Below are 25,321 nucleotides of genomic sequence, written 5' to 3' on the forward strand. Positions count from 1 at the left end.
TAAACACCAGTAACATTTTTAAACCTGATGTGGATGTAAGGCAAAGAACACCATGAATCTATCAAGTTCAGACAGTGACCAGCCTCTGATCTCTGCTGGATAGTGGAACAGGTTTAGTAGTCCCACAGGAAACACTGAGATTCTAAAATGTTTGAGATTATCACTCATCATTCACTCAAAATCTACATTATGCAAGCTGTCCTCTTACTACAATTGTTCTCTGGAGAACCTGCTCAGAATGGCCTACGACAATTCATCTGGGTATGTTTCCATCTTGGCACACAGACACTTCATAACGCCAGTCCATGCCAGCCCGAAAGCTGAGTGCTGCTTACTATATATAAAGTCACACTCGATAACGGAGTCAGCTCACAGGGGAGCTGGAAGCACCAGTGACAGTAGATCAGTTTGACAATTGATCCTCTGCACTGGTTTGCCAGCTGACTGCACATCAGCTGGACTCGAAGAGCACAGGGCCAGTTCCAGAGCGAGCTGCTGCTCTGCTGACATCGGCAATCAGTGAGGAGCTTTTTCCACAAACTCAGTGTTAAAGATTCATCGGCTGAAAACACATGTCCACTATTACAAAAAGAAAATAATCTGAACTACTTAATAAAATAGATTTGGAGAAATATACTGCACAGAAAACAGGCACTTCAGCCAAACACATCCACTCTGAGCAAGTTACCTGAATGAGCTTCTTATTTGCCCTCAATGACCCTCTAAACCTTTCTAATCAATGCACATGTCCAAATGTCTTCTAAATGGTATAAACATGTCTATTAACTTAGTTTGTACTTAGTAAATCTGAGATGAATTTAGCCAGGGGATTTCCCAGCTTGTGAACTGGGAAGATCTGTGGAATGTCACTCTCTCTTTTTGGACTCTATGGAAAGTCTATGGTGGAGCACAGGGGCCGTCGGCTGAGTCCAATGCAGGATTTACAGTTGTCCAGTTATGGGGATTTCCCTCCACGGATACGTATTAGTCGCAATTAGAGATCAGACTTGACATCTGTTGCACAAAGACCAGCTCGTTCAATTCATACAAAGTCTGCAGGGTAACATAGTATTCCTCAGCTGACGAGAAATAAATCTCAATAATTTATTCACGATGCCTGATGACCTACCTTTTTCCCTTCAGGAGCTGGGGTTTGGATTCAAAGATATTAAGTGGTGTAAAGTGCTGACCACTGATTTGCTACGTGGAAGTGGGTGAGATGCTTCTGCATTGACAGAAAAGCTGATGTCATCCTGTTACATATTCCGGCAACAATGAATATATGAGTTCGGCAAGGGGTTCTGTATAACAAATAACACGTTTATTAAACACAGAAAACAAACCCCCCAAAAGTAACCAAACACTAACGTAACCGGAAACAGCTGTTGTGCGGCAGCTCAAACAGTCCTTAAAGCGATATTGCAAAAACAGTTCTTTAAAGTAGTATTGCCAAAAGTTCGATATGTTCACAGTTCAGCTAAAAGGAGAGACTTTATAAGACTATTTAAATTTTCTTTCACGTCGCTTCACTTCGATACCCGATGTCGATCTTCTCCCACGACGAATTTACAAAACGGAACGGCTTAAAGGCACTGACCTTTCCTTTATCACACTGTCCTCAATCTCCTGCTTTCCCGCACAGATTAACACGTGAACAGTCCACGAAATCCTTTCGAATAAGGATTAAATAAGGTCGAACCCGTTTCACCGTCGAAATAGGTCCTCCTCGATCTTCGATCTTCACTCTCCACTGATTTCAGAACTAGCAGTATTTCACGAACCTGCTGGCAATGATCTTTTAAACTTTTGGCATTTGATAAAACTTCACCCTTCAGCTAAACTGCGTCATCCCATTAAATCACACAGTGGCATGAAATCAACTTGATAAATCCAGACACGAGCTGCCCCTCCTCACAGGGTGGGGTCTTCCTTTTATAACCTGAAAAAGAACCTGTCACATGATCTCTACTGGCGGGAAAATGACGTCATTTCACCATCACAAGACCATTACCTCAAGTCCAGTACAGCTTCAACCCCTGTCAAGTGACAAGGGTACCACTGTCATGTCACGAGTACGTAACCATCCATTCATGGAATTTACTGGTTTTAACTTTCCATTTGTTTTTCAGTACCCAGTGAAAAGCATCCACTTCATGTGACAGAAGCCATAACAGATCATAAGTCTGTTGGTTATTCTAACTCTATCTGGCGACCTAATAGAGAAATCCCATCCTTACACATTCTGATTTTTCATCACTCTCATCCCTACATCTAGACTCCTGACTCTTATCTGCCTCCTGACAAGCCTTTTGATAGTATCAAGTCTCCAGGAGCTTGTCAGGACGGGGACAGGATTGGACCCGAATGCAGAACGCAGGCACTGAAGTACTAGGGGTAGGATAGGATGGGGATGCCATGGCATGCAGGGGCTTATGCAGGCGGGGCTGGATTCCCGATTTCGTGATAGGTCAGGAGGATCCCAGAGCTCGTGGCGGGCCGCATGGATCCCGGGCAGGGCCACCTCCCAGGCTAAAAACACGGAGGCATCGGCAAGGAGCGGACACCTGGGCAGGTGCGGGGCACAACCCTTAGTGAGCAACGGGTGGAAAGGGCAGAATCCCCAACGGGCAGCGGCAGTCCAACCAGGCCTGCCCGAGGGAGGCAAGGAATCAGAAGAAAGCTGGATCCAGGGAGAGCAGCAAGGCTACCGTGATACACCGGTTTATTGGGAAGGGCAACCGACAGCGTGACAGCGCAGGCAAGGCGACTAAGGTGGAACAGCGGGACCAGCGCACACGAGAGAAGCAGTGGAACAAGACCAACCGACAGAACAGATGCAGAAGAGGCCGGCAACAGGGCAAAACAGGATTCCGAGCAGGCCGGCAACCAGGGAAAGAGCCGAATTCAGAGCCGGCAGCCCAGGTACAGATCGGGTAAAACCGGCTTCGGAATAGGACAACCCACACCCAGGCTCAGTCCCCGAGTCCCTTATAAACACCTGCCCCCTAATAGGCGACAGCTGTCCCTCCTTAAGTCAAGACGATCCAATGGCTCCGGGTGACAGGAGGGCTGACTGGAGGAAGAGAAGAATGCTTAGATTCATGGTACTTTGCTTCCACTATTGGGGAAGGATGGAGATGATTTGATTGGACAGGTTCCAGCTGAAACATGCTAGGTCTGAAGTCCTGACAAATCACATAACTAGGGCTGTGGACAGTATTTCACTAAATAGCAGGGAAGTGGGTTCAACAGATTGGAATTGGAATGTTTTTATTATTGCCATAGGTACCGCAATAGTGAATATTTTTGCATGTGTACCCTTGAGACAAATCAAATCATATCGTTACACAGTGTAATGAGGTAGGATAAGGTAAAACATTAATAATGCAGAAGGTGTAGAATAATGTGCAGAATAATTACAATAGAATTAAGGAAAAGTATGGATGAAATAATAGCATCCATGACATCACTGACGAGCGCTGCCTCAAAAAGGCAGCATCCATCATGAGGGACCACCACCACACAGGACATGCCTTCTTCCCATTTCTACCATCATGGAGGAGGTACAGGAGCCTGAAGGCACACACTCAATGGTTCAGCGACAGCCGCTTCCCATCTGACATCGGATTTCTTACTTATTTAACTTTTTTATACTATTTTTATAGAAATCTAACTGTGATTTACTGGTTTTATTATAATGTATTACGATGTACTTCTCGAGCATAACAAATTTCAAGACATATAGCAGTGATATTAAACCTAATTCTTTTTGTGAATATTAAAGAGGATACAAAGAGTACTTTTACAGTTAAAGCAGTAAAAGAGAGTGTAGAATGGATATTGGACCTCTGGGAAATGACACTGGAGAAGTTGTCAGATACACTGAAACGGCAGAGAACTGTACACGTACTTTGTGTCAGTCTCCAATGTTTTCCGTCATGAAGAGATGCCAGAAATTGAAGCCTGGGCGGCATTGAGTATCATCACTTTTAATAAGGAGATATTGCTTGGAGAGTTGTAAATCCTGACGGTGGATGGACAAGACACCACGGATTCGCAAAAAGAGGCTGAAGCGATTGTGAAGGCATTCATAGTGCAAGAATAATTAGTCAGGAATTGCTCCCTGTGACCGGGAAATCACAAATGTCACTCTACTCCTGAGGAACACAGGAAGGAAAAAGATAGGAAATTATTGGTTGCTGACCAAGATTGGAGTGGACGGTGCAATTTGAGAGTCCATGCTACGGATGAGGTATAAGTGCATCTTGGTTCTTACTTCTCCTAACAGTAAGAGTGTTCACTTTGATTTTGTAAATATGTGGATTTCATCTCCAGGCACAGTGAGTATATAAGATCCCCATTTGAATACACTAAGATATGAACTGTTTGTTCATAGTCACAGTGCATTGATTAATCTTCACAAACATGTTTATCCAAATATTTGCGCCATTGCAAAATACTCCATTTGAGGTTGTTCCCCTCCCTGAATCACAATATATAGGGGACAACCACCGAAATCTGATACAGCAGTTCAACGAAAGCAACTTCGATTTCTTCGTTACAGGTAAATCTGATTTGTCTGAGTCTTTCTGAAATAATTATTGACAAGCATTAAATGGAGATGGCTTCATTGGTAAATTGGCAGATGATGAAACAATTGATGGAGCTGTGGATAGTGTGGAGAACTGGCAATAAATTTAGCAAAATGTAGATCAATTGCAGATATAGGCTGGGAAATGGCAAATGGAAATTGACCCAGATAAATGTGACGAATTGCACCTCAGTAAGGCAAACGCAAGACAGAACACTGTTATGGGCAAGGTCCTTTGGTGTTGCTGAGCAGAGAGATCATGGCATCCTAGTTCATTGCTAGTTCTAAGTAGCTACACAAGTTGGTATGTTGTTTAGAAATAGGCTTACAACATGCTTGCATTTATTATTCAAATAATTTAGCTCAATAGTCATGTTCCTACTTTGTAAGACTCTCGTTGGGCCACATCTGGATGACTGCATACAGTTCTGGTTGCCCCACACTTGGAAGGATGCGGAGGCTTTGGAGAGGGTGAAGAATATGTTTACCAGGATGCTGCTTCATTTAGAGGGTGTGTGCTATCACAGGAGGCGTAATAAAATGTTGTTTCCACTGGAGCTCCAAAGGCTGAGGGGTAATCTGATAGAGGATTGCAGGAAGATGGAGGGTATGGACATGGTATAGGCAGGAAGGATTAGTGTTTGGGTGTTTTTGATTTGCATATAGCTAGTTCATCACAACATTGTGGCCCAAATGGCCTGGTGCTGTGCTGTACTCGTCATTGTTCTATGTTCTCAAAGCATTTTCATAGCAAACTGACATGTTTGACTGTTACTTTGTAGCTGTTGGTTAAATCCTTTGCAATTTACAACTTGCTATTTCTAAACTCAAGGTAAAGATTCCAATTAGAATTTTAAATCTCTCACAATATCATTAAACATGTTGGCTCCTAAACTACACAAGCAGCAATGACGTTAAATTAGTTTCGACATTCCATGTTCATGAGATGTAGATGTTCTTCTGCACACCATTGATTTAGCATGTCGTAATTTGAGTTAATAGCACCTTTCTGTCACCTTAAACAGTCTGACATATCACAGAAACAAATATTTTCACCCATAGAACTGCCAAAGATCAGATGACTTATCTTTAAACGCTGGAATCTCTTGTACATGAAAGTCGCTGAAGGTTCTGAGATTCTCAAACCACCCTGCCTGGCACATGTGATCAATCCATGGTCAAGGTCACTAAGATCTCATTTCTCTTCTATGCTGATGTTTGGTCTCAACAGCAAATGAATCTCTTGACCATTCCAGAATGCTTTTATGCATTAAGTTACATCGAAAATTTTGGATGATGAGATATCGGCACTAACAAGTGTAATGGGATGTACGGGTGTCCATAATAAAATGGCCACTGAATGTATTATGCTCTGATTGGGCTGTCCTGAACCATTTCTCTGTCATTGAGGTATTTTAGAAGTAGAGTTTCTGATAAATTGAAAAAACAGCATCCAATCTCACTCATGCAGCAATGTTACGACAATGTGTTTGATAATGACACTGATAGAAAGGACAAGGACTGAACACCAGGGAGAATTTGCCCATCTTTTCCAAGGTACATGGAAATCACTCAAGAGGCTTTAACATCTCTGTCTGGATTGCTTCAGAGCTGCATTGAAATAGCATCCTAGAATTTGAACTGTTCACAAGATTGGACCTTGAACCCATTCTATAGCCTCAAGGGAAGAATCACACCAGCTGGTCACACTTGACACTGATACGAACTCAGCATAAAAACAACTTTAGGGAAATGGAAAACAATCAGCTCAGCAAAGGCAGCAGTACAGGAACTTGCAGCTCATACGGAATGGAATCTAAATTCATACTCTCTGTGATTAAAGAAGAGAATAGTAATTTTAATGTTATTCTATGTACAATTGAAGGGTCTTCTAAAGTAGTCTTCAAGGCTACTAGAGTCTGTACTTCTGCAGATAATCTATTACCTTCAGTGACAGGTATCTGATTGTACAAGACAATATGTGGGAACTGAATTCAGCACAGATATACTATAGCCTATTGTTGAACACACACAACTTAAACTACAAAAATACAGTATTGCCTTTAAAACTGATCTGATTTACTGTCCCAGCTATCCAACGATAAGTCATTCTTGTCATATAGAAGTATGTCTGTATTCACTTTACCTGTATTCTCAGTTTTCTGAAATATTCTACCTCTCAATTTGTAGTTTCCAAAAGTCATAGGAGCAGAATTAGGCCATTTAAACCCAAAGGGTTTGCCCCACCATTCCATTTTGGCTGATTTATTATCCCTCTCAACCCCATTTGCTTCCCCTGGTCAGGAACCTTTCACAAACATACTAATGAATAATCTATCAATCTCCACTTTACACATCACCAATCACTTAGCTTCACAGCTGTCTGTGGCAAGCAATTCCACAGATTCACCACCTTCTGGCTCGAGAAATCCCTCCTCATCCCTGTTGTAAAGGGACATATTTCTACTCCAAGGCTGTACCGTCTGGTCCCAAACTCCACCACCACAAAATACATCCTCTCTACTTCAACTCTATCTAGGTCTTTCAATAACCATAAGCTTTCAATGTCCTTCTTTTCTCTTTACCAGAGCTATCAAAAGTGAGATACCTTCCTCCAGATAATGGCCTTCCAAAAAACACTTGTCGTCCTGGTGTTTCTCCTGCTGCTTGTTAACACTGAGTTTTCCAAAGCTCAAATGACCGGACATTTTGAACACAGATTAAACAGTAATGCAGAGGGAATTTCTTCACAGGTAGGATTGTCTTACCTCCACTTCTTTAACAGTGTTCATTGTTGAAATTGCCTGCAATCCCAAAAATTGAACAGGTTCAGGAACTCAAGTTCAAATTCAATTTTCTTCACAGATATACAACCAAACGAAACAACATTCCTCTACAACGTGCTCCAACCACAGAACATTGATCGCACAAAGCACATAAAACTAAATATTGTCAAAAATAAGTGAATAAAATATAATTCACAATGCATGCAGTGTGCAGCACATTAAAAAAACAACTAACAGTAAAGAACTCACTGTCTTGTGATGAGAGGTCGGGAGTGGCAGGGCATTCATTGGTTTTGTAACCTAATGAAAGAAGCTATTACCCAGTCTAGCAGTCATAGTCCTCAAGCTCCAGTACCTCCTTCCCGATGATTATAGGTCAAAGAGATTGGGAGATACGTGCAAGGGATCCTCAATGATGCTTTGGGCTTTGACTAAATCAAATGTGTCAGATCATTAATATTCCAAACAACATTTTATTTAAAGTCAAACATCTATTTTTTGATATAATGAACATACTGAAATGCAATAAAAAAACATTAATTTTTCCAAGTCAAATTGAGTTTATTCTTATTATCATAAATTCAGTGAGGTGCGGATTCAGTACCAAGGAAAATTTGCATGCAGCAACATCACAAAGATGAAGGGACAGACAGCACACAGAATATAGATTATGCATTAGCTCTTCCTTAAGTCATGCCATATGCAATAAAGTCGATTTGCCATCATGAGTATATATTTTCAGAAGTTAATTGGCTGGAATAGTAATGAATGGGTGATTGGTTTGACTAGACAAAATAGATGAATGTTACTTGAGGCAGGCATCCCCAACAGGGCTGAAAACAACGTCAATTACAATTTCCCACGAGAAGTTACTCACGGACAGTTATAGAAAATCGTGTTGGTCTTGCAATGGAAATGTTCCCATGATACTTCAGGGTTTATTCATCGAGAAGATACTTTGATTGATGCACAAGTGGGGTGGGAGGTGGACGGAAATTTTGGAAATATTTTCTGAGGAGCTGTCTGGTCAAATTAAATAGTGAGAACTGGTGCCGAATACTTTCCTGTGTTCAATGGTGGATGATGTTCACCAATGACGGACTGGGCCATATTTAGTACATATTACAGGCTTTTCCGTACAATGGCATTGATGCTTCCATATCAGGCCAAGATGAAACCAGTCAATAAACTCTCTAACAGACATCTGTAGAAATTTGTCAATGTTTCAGATAATAATTCAAATTTTGTCAAGCTTCTAAGAAAGCATAGCATTTTTGGTGACATTCCAAATCTCCTCAAATTCCTATTGAAATATAGCCGCCGTCACACCTTCCTAACAGCTGTATCAATATGTTGGGTCCAGGTTAGCTCCTCGGACATACTGGCCCCCAGGAGCTTTAAATGGCTCCCTCACTGCATTTCTGATCCCTCCATGAGGATTGGTGTGTGTCATTCACTCAACTATAATGTGTCATCTGTCCTCATACCCGAACTCTATATTCTCAAACCCGACCTCCGGAAAACACGGTGAGGAATTTTTCCATGGGCAAGAAAGTCAATGGTCTGAGATAACTGAGCTGCAAGTTGAATTCACAATTCTTTGTTTCTTGTCAATTCACAGGAAAATATGAGCGAAAGTCTGAGAAGCAGATTCCGACGACACAACAGGTGACTTTGTGGTTTGTTAGAAGTAAAGGTCTGTTAAGATCTATTAAGAACTGTGCATTCCAGTGATCCACCACTCTCTGAATAAAAAAAAAAACCCTACGCCTCACATGCCCTTTGAACACACGCCTTCTCACTTTAAATGCCTGCCCTTTGATATTTGACATTTCAACCCCGGGAATCAGATACTCCCTGTCTACTCTATCTATGCCTCTTTTAAACTTATAAACCTTCATCGGAATTCCACACAGGATCTGGTGCTCCAGAGGAAACAACTCACCGTCCTTTCCAATTGTATCCAGTCTCAATTGTAAGCTAAGCTTTCGCTGAGGAAATACAGCTCCAGTAATATGATTTTTATTTCTGCATGTGTGTGTGTGGCAAATATCCATCGACATTTCCTGGTACATGCTTCAGAGCATCGACTGATGATAAGAGGATGTTCACCATGACACTGGAGTAAACTCTAGATGTCTCATTCTCCTGTGTAGTAAAGGACTTCAGTTTGCTGCATCCTACTGCAAGTTCTGAGTTATCATAATTCAAAAATGAGCAATGCTAAAAGTTCACGTGCAACGGTTGTATTTATATTTTCTGCCCATTACGCTACTGGTGTTTTTGGCAGCAATAAAGGTCTTCCTTCTCTGGCTGTGTTCAGTGCTTCCTTCATCATGTCAGTGTTACGCCTGTGACAATAGACAATAGGTGCAGTAGACCATTCGGCCCTACAAGCCTGCACCGCCATTTTGAAATCATGGCTGATCAATTACTATCAATACCCTGTTCCTGCTTTGTCCCCATATCTCTTGATTCCCTTATCCATGATACCTATCTAGCTCCTTCTTGAAAGCATCCAGAGAATTGGCCTCCACTATCTTCCAAGGCAGTGCATTCCAGACCCCCACAACTCTCTGGGAGAAGAAGCTTTTCCTTAACTCTGTCCTAAATGACCTCCCCCTTATTCTCAAACCATGCCCTCTGGTACTGGACTCTCCCAGCATCTGGAACATATTTCCTGCCACTATCTAGTCCAATCTCTTAATAATCTTACATGCTTCAATCAGATCCCCTCTCAATCTCCTTAATTCCAGCGTGTACAAGCCCAGTCTCTCTAACCACTCTGCGTAAGACAGTCCAGACACCCCAGGAATTAACCTCGTGAATCTACGCTGCACTTCCTCTACAGCCAGGATGTCCTTCCTTAACCCTGAAGACCAAAACTGTACACAATACTCCAGGTGAGATCTCATCAGGGCTCTGTACAAATGCAGAAGGATTTCCTTGCTCTTGTACTCAATTCCCTTTGCAATAAAGGCCAACATTCCATTAGCCTTCTTCACTGCCTGCTGCACTTGCTCATTCACCTTCAGTGACTGATGAACAAGGACTCCGAGATCTCATTTTATTGCTCCATTACCCAACTCTAAACCGTTCAGATAATAATCTACCTTCCTGTTCTTACTCCCAAAGTGGATAACCTCACACTTATTCACATTAAACGCCATCTGCCTAGTATCTGCCCACTCAGCCAGCCTATCTAAGTCACCCTGAATTCTCCCAGCATCCTCATCACATGTCGTTCTGCCATCCAGCTTAGTATCATCAGCAAATTTGCTGATGTTATTTTTTATGCCTTCATCCAAATCATTAACGTAAGTGGTAAACAGCTGTGGTCCCAATACCGAGCCCTGTGGCACCCCACTAGTCACCACCTGCCATTCCGAGAAACACCCATTCACACCTACCCTTTGCTTTCTATCTGCCAACCAGTGTTCTATCCATGTAAATGCCTTCCCCCCGATGCCATGAGTTTTGATTTTACCCACCAATCTTCTATGTGGGACCTTATCAAATGCCTTCTGAAAATCAAGGTACACTACATCCACTGCATCTCCCCCGCCTAACTTCCTGGTTACTTCCTCGAAAAACTCCAACAGATTAGTCAAGCATGATTCACCCTTGGTAAATCCATGCTGGATCGGGCCAATCCTATCACTCCTATCTAGATATGCCACTATTTCATCCTTAATAATGGACTCCAGCATTTTTCCCACCACCGATGTCAGGCTGACAGGTCGATAGTTCTCTGTTTTCTCCCTCTTCATTTTTGAGAATTGCAAGATCGCTATTAAGTCAGGGTAGGAGACCCAGGAAATGAGAGAGAGAAGTTTGGAATGTCCTGGCCCCCAGCGATACAAAGCCACGGAAAAGGTCATTGTTTCTTGGAGGCGGAATTGTGTATTGAGTACTCTGCTTCATGGAAGCCCTCAGGCAACGTGGGCAGGTTAGGGGATGGCATCATTCCACCCTGAGTGACATCTGAGACCCTATGAGTGGGGATAAAAGAGGGTCTGGGGAACAGCTCCTTGAGACGCACCAGAAGAAAGGCTAGAACTCCTGTAACAGCGTAATAGTGAAAGCTGGCAGAAAAGCCCACGTAGAAATATAGAAATATAAAACCATAAATAATTAAATAATAATAAATTATGCCAAGTGGAAGTAATCAGTGATTCATAGTCATTTTATTCGTGACAACATTAATTCGTTATCTGCTAAGCACTGTTTCTGAGTTTAGTCTATTCATTTACTATATTAATAATTCACATGTCAAGACAAGACAAGGTAAAGGAGCAGAAGTAGGCCATTCGGCCCCTTGAGTCTGCTCCGCCACTTCACCATGAAGTTAAGTATTCTCCCATCTCCAATTTCCGACTTTTTCCCCATATTCCTTGATACCCTGACTAATTAGATTCCCATCAATCTCCTCCTTAAACACCCTCAATTATTGGGCCTCCACACTGCATGTGGCAACGAATTCCATAATTCCACGACCATGATGCCTCAAACAGAATTACAGGACAATGAGTTCCAATCAATTTGCAATCAATGCCCACATTACACAATAATCCGTTTTGCTTTGGTATCATACTACAAACTTTCTCAATGTTTCTGTTGACATGTCACTCATTAAGTGAATACCAAATCGTCAGTCCTGTTGTAGTGATTTGAACTGCTTTGTAATTTAATTAAAATTGTCATTTGATAACGTATATTGATAACTTTCAACAAAAGTAATCAGTCTATAATATTAGCTAAGCAGAGTCTGCTGTGTCACATATCGGGGAATGTTTCTGTTCTCTTGATAAAACTAGATCTATGTAAAGGCAACAAAGGAGCACATTATGAACTTTAATTAATATTGTATAATACAATAGTTGTATCTAGTCTCAATTGTAAGCCAAGCTGACACTGAGGAAATACAGCTCCAGAAATAATATTTTTATTTCTGCAAGGAGTATGTGTGTGTGGCAAATATCAAGCAGCATTTTTTGGTGCATGATTCAGAGCACACGACTGATGATAAGAGGATGTTCACCACGACATTGGAGTAAATTCCAGATGTCTCTTTCTTCTGTGCAGTAAAGGAATTAAATTTTCTGCATCCTACTATAAGTTCTGAGTTATCATAATTCGAAAACAAACAATGCTGAAAGACAAATGCAACTGTTCTATTTATATTTTCTGCCCATTACACTACCGGTGTTTTTGGCAGCAATAAAGGTCTTCCTCTCTGGTTGTGTCCAGGGCTTCCTTCATCATGTCAGTACTTCCACTTAGTTTTCTCTACTGTCTAGTATGCATTTCATGTGGAGACTCAGGAATACAGTTACACTCAGATGTAGAATTATTCTTTATTGCTTTTCCAGACCAGTTTTGATTTACCAGTCTGAATTTTTATTGCTGAACTGAAACCCCGAACGGGCAGGACCCATGGACATCTCTTCGCCTGGCCTCTACTTATTGACCTGTTAGGTATGGCTGATACTACCAAGAGCTAAAGCAGAAGGCCCTGACTCCAGACAACTTAGAACTCAGGGTCATTGAGGCACATGGTCCTTCAAACCTGATGACATGTCTGTGGTCTTCTTGCAGCCCTTTATTTATTGCCATCCCTTATTTCAAGCATTGGCACAATTTAACATTCATCATAATCCACTTCCTCTTGTTCCAAACCTTTATGTGTCAGGTTTTTTTTATCCTATTCAATATTAATCATGTGTTGTATTCCAGGTTTTAAGGTACTATGCTTTCAGTAACAAATGAATATTTCTGAACTTGTGTTGTAGATGGCGAACTGCCCAAATGGAACGAGCACTCCCAGCAATGATCCATCGGAAGGAATTCAGTCTGCCAGAAACTTCAGTCAGACAGACAGACTGAACGACATACTTTATTGATCCCGAAGGAAATTGGGTCTTGTTACATTCATGCTAAACAGGAATTGTGTAGAAATATAGCAATATTTAACCAGAAATAATTAAATAATTATAAATTATGCCAAGTAGAAATAATCAGTGATTCATAGTCACTTTATTTGTGACAACATTAATTCGTCATGAGCTAAGTACTGTCTCTGTTATAGTCTATTCGTTTACTCTATTAATAATTCATATTACATTTCAAGCAAGGTAAAGGTGCAGAAGGAGGCCATTCGACCCATTGAGTCTGCTCTGCCACTCCACCATGAACTGAACTATTCTCCCATCTAGATCCAATTTCCGACTTTTTCCCCATATCCCTTGATACACTGACTAATTAGATACCTATCAATCTCCTACTTAAGCACCTTCAATGATTGGGCCTCCACACTGTATGTGGCAACGAATTCCATAATTCCACCACCATCTGGCTAAAAATATATACCTTTTGCAATAATTTGATGAGAATGCCAGTAGGATAGATAAAGGGGATGCAGTGTATTTTGTATATCTGGGCGTTAAGAAGTCCTTTGACACAAGTGCCACACAGAAGGCTGCGCATTTAATTAAGAGCCCATGGTATTACAAGAATGTTACTAACATGGGTAGTACATTGGCTGATTGGTAGGAGGCAGCGAGTGGGAATAAATGGATCCTGTTCTGGTTGGCTGCCAGTGGCTAGTGGTGATCCGCAGGGTTCCTATGGGGCCACTTATTTTTATGCTGTATATAATGACTTAGATGAAGGAATAGATGGCTTTCCTGCCAGGTTTGCAGATATTAGGAATATTGGTGGAGGGACATGAAATGTTGAGGAAACAGATGTGATAGAAACATAGAAACACGGAACTACTGCACAATACAGACCCTCCAGCCTACAAAGCTGTGCCGAACATGTCCTTACCTTAGAAATTTTGCATTATGCCGATGACCTTTTGCTTTATATTCCTAATGTTGAGACTTTATTAGCTATCGTACATTCTTTTGTCTCCTGTTTTAGTCAGTATTCAGGATAAGAGTGAACTTATTCTATTGAATCATTTAGTATCAATTAATACTAACGTTCCTTTTAAAATTGTAAGAAATAAACTTACTTATTTGGACGGAACAATTACTAAGAACCATAAATAGTTATTTAAAGAAAATTTGGGCCTGGGACCCCAAGATCCCTCTGATCCTCCTCACTGCCAAGAGTCTAGGCATTAACTCTACATTCTGCCATCATATTTGACCTACCAAAATGAACCAGGCCACACTTATCTGGGTTGAACTTCATCTACCATTTCTCAGCCCAGTTTTGCATCTTATTAATGCCTCATCTCATTAAATTACCTCATCTCAGTAATTTATAAAAATCACGAAGAGTTGGAGTCCCAGAATAGATCCCTGAGGCACAACACTGGACTCTGGCCTCCATGCAGAATATGACCCGTCTCCAAGCACATTTTGCCTTCTGGGGGTAAGTCAGTTCAGGATCCACAAAGCAATGTCTCCTTGGATCCCATGTATCCTTACTTTCTCATGGGGTTGAGGAGGAGATAAAACAAAGGATCATCAGTGATTGAATGGCAGAGCTGATTCAATGGGCCAGATTATCTCATTCTGCTCTTATGTCATATGGCCTTAAATAAGTACGTCTAAAATTAATTATTTATAATAATTTTGTGTTTAATGGGGACAATCTCAAGAGCACAGATATTAGGTATGGTGAATAAATGTTGCCAATATCAGTAGTAACCACTTCCAGTCTTACAATAAATGCTAATGAAGAACACATTGTTTGTATGCTTCATTGATTGTTAATTATTATTACAAGTGTTACACTATTTCACATTTCTTTAACACACATTATACAGTGTTGAACTTCTATTGGCTGGAACTTTTGGTAGTGACACTAAGTTTCTGACCTTGTGCTGTTGATCAGTTTTAACCCAGATGCTCACTGTAACTTGCGGAGAAGATATTCCTGATGTCACTTTCAGGGTCTATGGTGCAGCTGTCTGAAAAAAATGAACAGCACAAATGTCATTATTGTAATCGACATACGGCAACATACATCATCTCCAATAACTATATGATTTTCACTCCAATGGAAGAACTGCAGGAACGAGACTGCAGGATTTTCTGGGATTTGAAATCAGATGGTGTCATTCTCGTAAATGCTTATGTAGTGTTCTCGCACAGCTGTAAAATAACTCTGAACTAAACACCAAGCATAAACCAATCAATGAGGCGGTCCCAGTAAGATTAACCATTTACTGTTCACTCTTCCACATTAATGTATGGTGAAAACTGTTGATAAAACAATACAAAAATATACTGTATTTGTTTCCTTCTTGACATCACATTTACATCATAAACACTTGCAAAAGTAAAACTACAAAAACAATCTTACATTAAAGTGCAACATACAGTCAGAATCTACCCACGCCTTCGACTGGCTTTAAATACACTTCAACACAAACTATCCGCAACTCTTTAAATAACAAAAAACATAAACTTTATCAATCATCATTACTTTTAACAGAATCAGCGTTAACATTTTTTAATTCAACATATCGATTATCTCATGAACTTAGGGCGCTGATTCACTAATGTTTCTCGTGCGTAGAAAGAAAACTTTTCTCGCGCTGATACTGTACACATAAGCCCCCTCCTTCCTGTTTCTCCAAACCGGTATTCTCCCACAACACACAGCGAAACCGGGAGTGACGTCATCGCATGCCACTATATATCACAGAAAACGAATTTACTTTAAACAACCTTAACTTTAACTAGAAAATAATAACAAAAAAAATACTAAAGCAAAAGTATAATAAACTAAACAAATGCCTTAAAGGCAACACAGCTTAAGATCTCAAATGACCGCTCCGAAGATAAAATAATTGGTTATTTGGGGAAAGAAATAAGTATATATAATAAAGTTATTACGAACTCCGTGGAGCATGTGGGGATCTTCAGATATACAGGTACTCTCGCTTTCTTTCTTTTTTTTTCATTTTCTTTTTTTCTGTAGGGTTGTTAGAGGGGAGGGACTAAGGGTATATTTGTTTTTCTTTCTGTAATTATTTGAAAATGCAATAAAAAACCTTTTAAAAAGAGGATCATTAAAAAAGTCATTTAGTACAGAGTTATGGAAAAACTTCTTCTCCAAGAGAGTTGTGGGGGTCTGGAATGCACTGCCTCGGAAGGTAGTGGAGGCCAATTCTCTGGATGCTTTCAAGGAGCTAAATAGGTATCTTATGGATAGGGGAATCAAGGGATTAGGGGACAAGGCAGGAACAGGGTATTGATAGCAATTGATCAGGCATGATCTCAAAATGGCGGTGCAGGCTCGAAGGGCTGAATGGTCTACTTCTGCACCTATTGCCTATTGTCACAGGCGTGACACTGACATGATGAAGGAAGCCCTGAACACAGCCAAAGAAGGAAGACCTTTATTGCTGCCAAAACACCAGTAGTGTAATGGGCAGAAAATTTAAATAGAACTGTTGCACCTGAACTTTTAGCATTGCTCATTTTCGACTTATGATAACTCAGAACCTGTAGTAGGATGCAGCAAATTGAAGTCCTTTACTACACAAGAGAAGGAGACATCTGCAGTTTACTCCAGTGTCATGGTGAACATCCCCTTATCATCAGTCGATGCTCTGAAGCATGTACCAGGAAATGTCGACGGATATTTGCCACACACACACATGCTCCTTGCAGAAATAAAAATCATATTTCTGGAGCTGTATTTCCACAGCGTCAGTCTGGCTTACAATTGAGACTGGATACAATTGGAAAGGATGGTGAGTTGTTTCCTCTGGAGCACCATAGCCTGAGGGGAATTCCGATGAAGGTTTATAAGTTTAAAAGAGGCATAGATAGAGTAGACAGGGAGTATCTGATTCCCGGGGTTGAAATGTCAAATACCAAAGGGCAGGCATTTAAAGTGAGAAGGCGTGTGTTCAAAGGGCATGTGAGGCGTAGGGTTTTATTTATTCAGAGAGTAGTGGATCACTGGAATGCACTGTTCTTAATAGATCTTAACAGACCTTTACTTCAAACAAACCACAAAGTCACCTATTGTGTCGTGGGAATCTGATTCTCAGACTTTCGCTCATATTTGAATTGACAATTAACAAAGAATTGTGAAGTCAACTTGCTGCTCAGTTATCTCAGACCATTGACTTTGTTGCCCATGGAAGAATTCCTCAACGTGTTTTCCGGAGTTCGGGTATGAGGACAGATGACACATAATAGTTGAGTGAATGACACACACTGATCCTCATGGAGGGATCAGAAATGCAGTGAGGGAGCTATTTTAAGATCCTGGGTGCCAGTATGTCCGAGGAGCTAACCTGGACCCAAAATATTGATAGAGCTGTAAAGAAGGTGTGACAGCGGCTATATTTCAATAGGAATTTGAGGAGATTTGGAATGTCACCAAAAACGCTATGCTTTCTTGGAAGCTTGACAAAATTTGAATTATTATCTGAAACATTGACAAATTTCTACAGATGTCTGTTAGAGAGTTTATTGACTGGTTTCATCTTGGCCTGATATGGAAGCATCAATGCCATTGTACGGAAAAGCCAGTAATAAGTACTAAATATGGCCCAGTCCGTCATTGGTGAACCTCACCCACCATTGAATACAGGAAAGTATTCGGCACCAGTTCGCACTATTTAGTTTGACCAGTCAGCTCCTCAGAAAATATTACCAAAATATTACCCCGTCCACCTCCCACCGAACTGGTACATCAATCAAAGTATCTTCTCGATGAATAAACCCTGAACTATCATGGGAACATTTCCATTACAAGACCTACACGATTTTCTATAACTGTCCGTGAGTAACGTCTCGTGGGAAATTGTAATTGACAATGTTTTCAGTACTCTTGGGGATGCCTGCCTCAAGTAACATTCATCTATTTTGTCTAGTCAAACCAATCTCCCATTCATTACTATTCCAGCCAATTAACTTCTGAAAATATATACTCATGATGGCAAATAGACTTTATTGCATATGGCATGACTTAAGGTAGACCTAATGCATAATCTATATTCTGTCTGCTGTCTGTCCTTTCATCTTTGTGATGTTGTTGCATGCAAATTTTCCTTGGTACTGAATCCGTACCTCACTGAACTTATGATAATAAGAATAAACTCAATTTGACTTGGAAAAATTAATGTTTTTTATTGCATTTCAGTATGTTCATTATATCAAAAAATAGATGTTTGACTTTAAATAAAATGTTGTTTGGAATATTAATGATTTGACACATTTGATTTAGTCAAAGCCCAAAGCATCATTGAGGATCCCTGGCACATATCTCCCAATCTCTTTGACCTATAATCATCGGGAAGGAGGCACTGGAGCTTGAGAACTATGACTGCTAGACTGGGTAATAGCTTCTTCCATTAGGTTACAAAACCAATGAATGCCCTGCCACTCCCGACCACTCATCACAAGACAGTGAGCTCTTTACTGTTAGTTGTTTTTTTTTTTAATTAGCTGCACACTGCATGCATTGTGAATTATATTTTGTTCACTTATTTTTGACAATATTTAGTTTTATGTGCTTTGTGCGATCGATGTTCTGCGGTTGGAGCACGTTGTAGAGGAATGTTGTTTCGTTTGGTTGTATATCTGTAAAGAAAATTGAATTTGATCTCGAGTTCCTGAACCTGTTCATTTTTTGGGATTGCAGGCAATTTCAACAATGAACAATGTTAAAGAAGTGGAGGTAAGACAATCCCACCTGTTCAGAAAGTCTCTCTGCATTACTGTTTAATCCGATATCAAGACGTCCGGCCATTCGGGCTTTGGAAAACTCAGAACATAGAACAATGAAGAGTACAGCACAACAGCAGGCCATTAGGGCCACAATGTTGTGATGAACTAGCTATAAAGCAAATCAAAAACACCCAAACACTAATCCTTCCTGCCTATACCATGTCCATACCCTCCATCTTCCTGCAATCCTCTATCAGATCACCCCTCAGCCTTTGGAGCTCCAGTGGAAACAACAATTTATTACGCCTCCTGTGATAGCACACACCCTCTAAATGAAGCAGCATCCTGGTAAACATATTCTTCACCCTCTCCAAAGCCTCCACATCCTTCCAAGTGTGGGGCGACCAGTACTGTATGCAGTCATCCAGATGTGGCCCAACGAGAGTCTTACAAAGTAGGAACATGACTATTGAGCTAAATGCTTCGAATAATAAATGCAAGCATGTTGTAAGCCTATTTCTAAACAACATACCAACTTGTGTAGCTACTTACAACTAGCAATGAACTAGGATGCCATGATCTCTCTGCTCAGCAACACCAAAGGACCTTGCCCATAACAGTGTTCTGTCTTGCATTTGCCTTACTGAGGTGCAATTCGTCACATTTATCTGGGTCAAATTCCATTTGCCATTTCCCAGCTTATATCTGCAATTGATCTACATTTTGCTGTATTTATTGCCAGTCCTCCACACTATCCACAGCTCCATCAATTGTTTCTTCATCTTCCAATTTACCAATGAAGCCATCTACATTTAATGCTTGACAATAATTATTTCAGAAAGACTCAGAAAAATCAGATGTACCTGTAACAAAGAAATGGAAGTTGCTTTCTTTGAGCTGCTGTATCAGATTTAGGTGGTTGTCCCCTATATATTGTGATTCAGGGAGGGGAGGAACCTCAAGTGGAGTATTTTGCAATGGCGCAAATATTTTCTATTTGGATAGACATGTTTGTGAAGAGTAATCAATGCACTGTGACTATGAACAATCAGTTCATATTTGAGTGTATTCAAATGGGGATTTTATATCCTCACTGTGCCTGGAGATGAAATCCACATATTTACAAATCAAAGTGAACACTCTTACTGTCAGGAGAAGTAAGAAGTAAGAAGTAATGTTTTCTTTTCTTCTTGACCAGCCTTTGTACACTAGAATTTCTGCACACTACCATCACTTCCGTGTCTCATGGGAACGTAACTATTGCAGAACTTCACTCAAGTATTCCCTGAACATTTGCCACACTACCGTATTTTTCCTTGAGAGCATTTGTTTCCAAATTCCTGCCTGATAGCCTCATAATTCCCCTTATTCCAAATAAATTCTTTTCTAACTTGTCTGCTCCGAATATCTCTCCAATGATATTGTAAAGGAGATAGGATTATATTCACTATCTCCAAAATGCTCTCCCACTGAGAGATCTGACACCTGACCAAGTTCATTTCCCAATACCAAATCAAGTGCAGCCTCTCCTCTTGTAGGCTTAACTATGTATTGTGTCAAGAAGCCTTCCAGAACACACCTAACAAACTCCACCTCATAAAAACCCTTGCTCTAGAGAGATGCTAATCTATATTTGGCAAATTAAAATTTCCCATCATGACAACTCTGTTATTCTTACACCTTTCCGGAATCTGTTTCCCTATCTGCTCCTCGATATTGCTGGTAATATAGGCTCTGCCCTTCTCCATTCACTGTTTTGGGTGATTTTCACTGATTTTGAAGGGCCGTGCCTCACACAGCCAGACTGTTGCAATACAATGCTCTCCTCTAAGGTATGAGCAGAATGGTGGGTAAATATTCGATGGAGCAGAAACAAGTGGGGTCAGCAAAAAGAGGGCTCTAGATGTGATGGAGGCTCGAGTTGATGGGGAGTAGAAAGATAGAACCAGAGCAGGAGGATGAGGCTACAAATGAAAGTTCAGCAACATCCGGAAACTGATTGACTGAAAAAAAAGAGGTTTATGTTTGCAAAATGCTGGCGGGTCTCAGTAGCTCCAGCAGCATCTATGCAGAGGAATAAACCGTGAATATTATGGGCCCAAACACTTCATCCTACCTAGACTGTTTATTTCTCTGCTGAGATGCTGCCTGACTTGCTGAGCTCCTGCAGTACTTTGTGTGTTACTTTGCAGTTTATTCTCAGAATCTGCCGAACCTCGATTCATATCTGCAGTGGGACTTTGACAGTTGTCATACAGAATGCCTGTTGACATTGAGTAATAAAGAGGAGAAAATCTGCTGTTATTGAAATCCAAGGAAAACACACAAAATGCTAGAGAAACTCTGCAGGCCAGGCAGCATCTGTGGATAAAGTACAGTTTACATTTTGGGCCAAGATTCTTCAGGAGGACTGGGGAACAAACAATGAGGAGTAAATTTAAAGGTGGGGGAGGGGGAGAGAAACACAAAGTGATAACTGGAACTGGGAGAGGGAGAGATGAAGTAAGGAGCTGGGAAGTTGATTGGTGAAAGAGCTACAGGGCTGGAGAAGGGCAAATCTGATAGGAAAGAACAGAAGGGCGTGGAAGAAAGAAAGGGGGGGGGAGAAACACCCGAGGGAGGTGATGGGCAGGCGACAAGAGGGAAAAGTGGATGGGGAATGATGAGGGAGGGGAGGCATGACCGGAAGATCAAGAAATCGATGTTCATGCCATCAGATTGGAGGCTGACCAGCTAGAATACAAGGTGTTGTTCCTCCTACCTGAGTGTGGCCTCATCGCGACAATATAGGAGGCGATGGATTGACATTTCCACTGACTATATTGTTTCTGGAAGCTTGCTGTGTTGAAGTAGATGCTGAGATTTCTGCATAAAAACATTGACTGATTTTGGGACATGTGCTGTTGAACCAGCACTTGTCCCCTCAAACTAATCCAGTATATTAACAACAACATGTCCCCTCCCTTTTCCAAAATATAATTCAACCACTCTAATACCATATATCCCATATGTTTACACAAATGGGAAATCAGGAATATTGGTCTATAACTAGGAGGATCCAACAGGGGTTTACCAGGATCCTGAATAGACACTACAATTGCAATTTTCCATGAGGAGGGAAGATGGCCTGAATGCCAAATAGGATTCAAAAATGTAATATTATCTCCAAAGAGCTGTGGCCATACGTTTAAACATGCAATAACTTATATCATCCTTTCCTGGAGCCGTCAGCCCTGTATTAATAATCGTTTTCCTAAATTCACACAAAGAAAACTCTACATCACTGTCATTGCTACAGCAGGTTTCCAACACGTCTGGGTATTCACTTAACAGCTTATCCCTACATTGTTTAGTCTCTTCATTATTTTGATTATGAGTAACAGCAAATGACCAAGCCAGTAACTAAACCCTCTCTGTTTCAGTCATAATTGTATCACCTTCTTTAATCAATACTGGGAACCCTATGAATCCCTCACCCCCATTTTCTTAATCATTCCCCTAACACCTCCAAGTTTAATAGTCCTTCCAATTCTAGCACAATATGACCTCTAGTAAATATTTTTCACAATCTTCATTATTTTCCTCACCACGGCCTGTGACCTGTTACACTTAATAAGATCACGCGGACAGTGATACTTCTTAACTTTCCAAAATGCCACATTTTTCTCAATAATTGCCTCTGCACACTCCTCCGTCCACCATGGTACAGCTTTTCCCCTATTAATGCACTTTTTAATATGAGTCTCTTCCAGCAAATTTGAGGAATTTGCAGAAATCGACATCATGCACACCGTTCCATCCACACAGATGTTCCATTCATCACATAAAACATTAAAACTTCTCCAATTTGCTTTACCGAAATTCCACCTCCTCAAAGTGGCAACTTGGTCTAAACCCAGGCTTATAAATAGAGGAAAATGATCACTCCCCAATGTTTCATCTCCCATGACATACCACTCACTCACTGCAGCATGAATGTTTGAAACCAAAGTTAAATTTACAGCAATTTCAGAACTATTACGAACATTAAATCTCATAACTCTCCAACCAGTTAGACACAGTGAAATATCTAAAACTCTTCTGCATTTCAAACCAGCACCATCATTCTGAGAACAAGCCCACAGTTAAGTCTATGCATTAAAATCCCCAACCATACAACCCTTAGTGAGCTGGAGCTACATATACTCTAACACATCAATCGAAAGCTTTCCACCATGGTTATAATAATATACCTCTTTAATGTCGCTCCCTGTTGAATCAAATACTTCTACAAGTGTCTCATACATTTCATTCACATCCACAACTGTATGCCTTCTCCCTTTCTGTATAAAATTTGCAATAGCACCTTCTCTACCAAATAATCTATCACGCCTAATTACAATATAATCCTGGAAGGAAGAATTTAAATGTGGGAAACCAGGTTTCCGGAATACATACAACGTCAGATAGATTTGATAAATCAGAAATAAACTTGGAGTCTTGACCGTGAAAAATTCTGGCTTCCGGAAATATGCGTGTTCTCCCTTCATATACAGTCGGGAGAAATGTAGCAGGACGTTTATGATTGGTGAAACAGATTTAAACTAAGTGTAGTTAATATTGCCACGGTGTCTGGAGATTTAGTTCACCGATTTCTTTCAATTGATAAATGTTCGCGGACGGTCATTGTGTAAACTCACGTCAGTTTACCTGCGGATGGCCCTTCAGAAAGTGGAGCTTTAACAAATACAGTCTGAACAAACCGTGAGTGTACAGCTGTCGTGTTGGAATGGGGTTAGGAGAAGTAACCAAAATGGGCCAAAACTCAAAGAACCGCATTCTCCACGGTAATTAAAACAGAAGCAACAATTAGTGTCTTCTTCAGAGAAACCTGATGACCGAGAGGAAATGACAGGGAAGGGGTGCGTCACGAGTCCATGCCTGTGCAGTACGCAGGAATGTAACAGAGAAATCGGGATTCTGCTGAATAGTGGACAGCAATTTCTGAGTAACGGAGATAAGATTCTGAATGAGCGCATTAAACTTACCTCAAGTCCATGTCTCAATATTTTGTAACTCTTTTAATGAAACCGTGAGTGGCTCTTAAAAGATCCTTTGATTTTCCCGTTTGTTTTGTCAGTAAACTTGTCTTCAGTTGGAGCTGGTGTACTTGGTCATCGCCATTTTCCTTTCGGAAACGGCGTGCTTGGCCAGCTCCCCGGGCAGCAGCAGGCGCACGGCGGTCTGGATCTCCCGGGAGCTGATGGTGGACCGCTTGTTGTAGTCGGCCAGGCAGTAAGCCTCACCCGTGAAGATATCGTTCACGAATGAATTCATGATGCTCATGGCCTTGGAGGAGATGCCGGTGTCGGGGTGAACCTGCTTCATCACTTTGTAACTCTCCTTCCTCGACCTCTTGCGCTTCTTGCCAGACTTGCTCGCCGGTTTGGACAGAGCTTTCTTGGCGCCCTTCTTGGGAGCGGGTTTCGGTGGATCAGGCAGTTCCCCGTCGGTTTCAAACACAATAATAATCAGAAACTGTTCGGAGCCCGGACTAAATAGGCAGCGCACAAAATGGTATGTTAATTAGAATGGTGACGCTGAGCATTCCGATTGGCTGCTTGGAGAAAGGAATCACCAAGTGGAACGCTGGGGGATGGGAAGCGGCACCAATGTGTGACGGTTCGCGCTGCGTTTAATACAGGAGGAAGGACAGAGGGCAGAGACAGGCGGGGGTGCGGGCTGCAATTGAAAAGGGAAACGCAAATTTCAAAAGCAGTATGAAAATAAAATTAGATGAAATATTGTAAAGTTAAACACGAAGACGTTCAGTTCATGACACAGGGCAGCAGGAGAGCGAAGGAGAGATTTGGACATTTCAAAGTAAAGTTCAAATCGAGTTTATTTATGCACACAGGTGAAAGGAACATCGGATTTGTAGCAGCATCACAGACACATTTCATCAGACACAACATTGACAAGAAACACTGGAATTAAATATGAATTATACCAACATATTCAAATAGTCAGAGGACTATCAGAACAAAATCTAAATAACAAGGAGATTATGCGGGCAGTCGGAGAATCACCCCTCTTGTGTTTCTTCATCTCGTCACTCTCGATTCAGTGTCACGCAACGCTGCCACATTGATCCGGCCCATGCCTTCATCCACCAGGTCCAACACTTGCCTTTGTTGGATCTTACTCCTCCGTACACTCGTCTTCGGGTTTGTGGGTGTGTGGCCAGGGTTAGAAGGGGTGGGTGCCCCTTCTTAGGATTGGGTTTGAGGGTAGGGCTGGTGGATGTATATGTGAGG

The 25,321-nt window shown here is 41.1% G+C and overlaps 2 long non-coding RNA genes across 2 annotated transcripts in view; one reads left to right on the forward strand and one right to left on the reverse strand.

Moving 5' to 3' along the window:
* LOC132386427 (uncharacterized) overlaps nt 1-9,035 on the forward strand; it is a 41,044-nt gene extending 32,009 nt beyond the window's left edge. Inside the window, exons 2-3 of the long non-coding RNA XR_009509534.1 lie at nt 7,180-7,344; nt 8,999-9,035. This is a non-coding gene — a long non-coding RNA (uncharacterized LOC132386427). The remainder of the gene's footprint in view (nt 1-7,179; nt 7,345-8,998) is intronic.
* LOC132386426 (uncharacterized) overlaps nt 1-24,565 on the reverse strand; it is a 31,379-nt gene extending 6,814 nt beyond the window's left edge. Inside the window, exons 1-2 of the long non-coding RNA XR_009509533.1 lie at nt 24,053-24,565; nt 15,209-15,301 (exon numbers count right to left, since the gene is read on the reverse strand). This is a non-coding gene — a long non-coding RNA (uncharacterized LOC132386426). The remainder of the gene's footprint in view (nt 1-15,208; nt 15,302-24,052) is intronic.
* Between the last annotated feature and the right edge of the window lie 756 nt (nt 24,566-25,321).

Source organism: Hypanus sabinus, unplaced genomic scaffold (genome assembly GCF_030144855.1).
Source record: "Hypanus sabinus isolate sHypSab1 unplaced genomic scaffold, sHypSab1.hap1 scaffold_1156, whole genome shotgun sequence".
Classification (NCBI taxonomy): domain Eukaryota; kingdom Metazoa; phylum Chordata; class Chondrichthyes; order Myliobatiformes; family Dasyatidae; genus Hypanus; species Hypanus sabinus.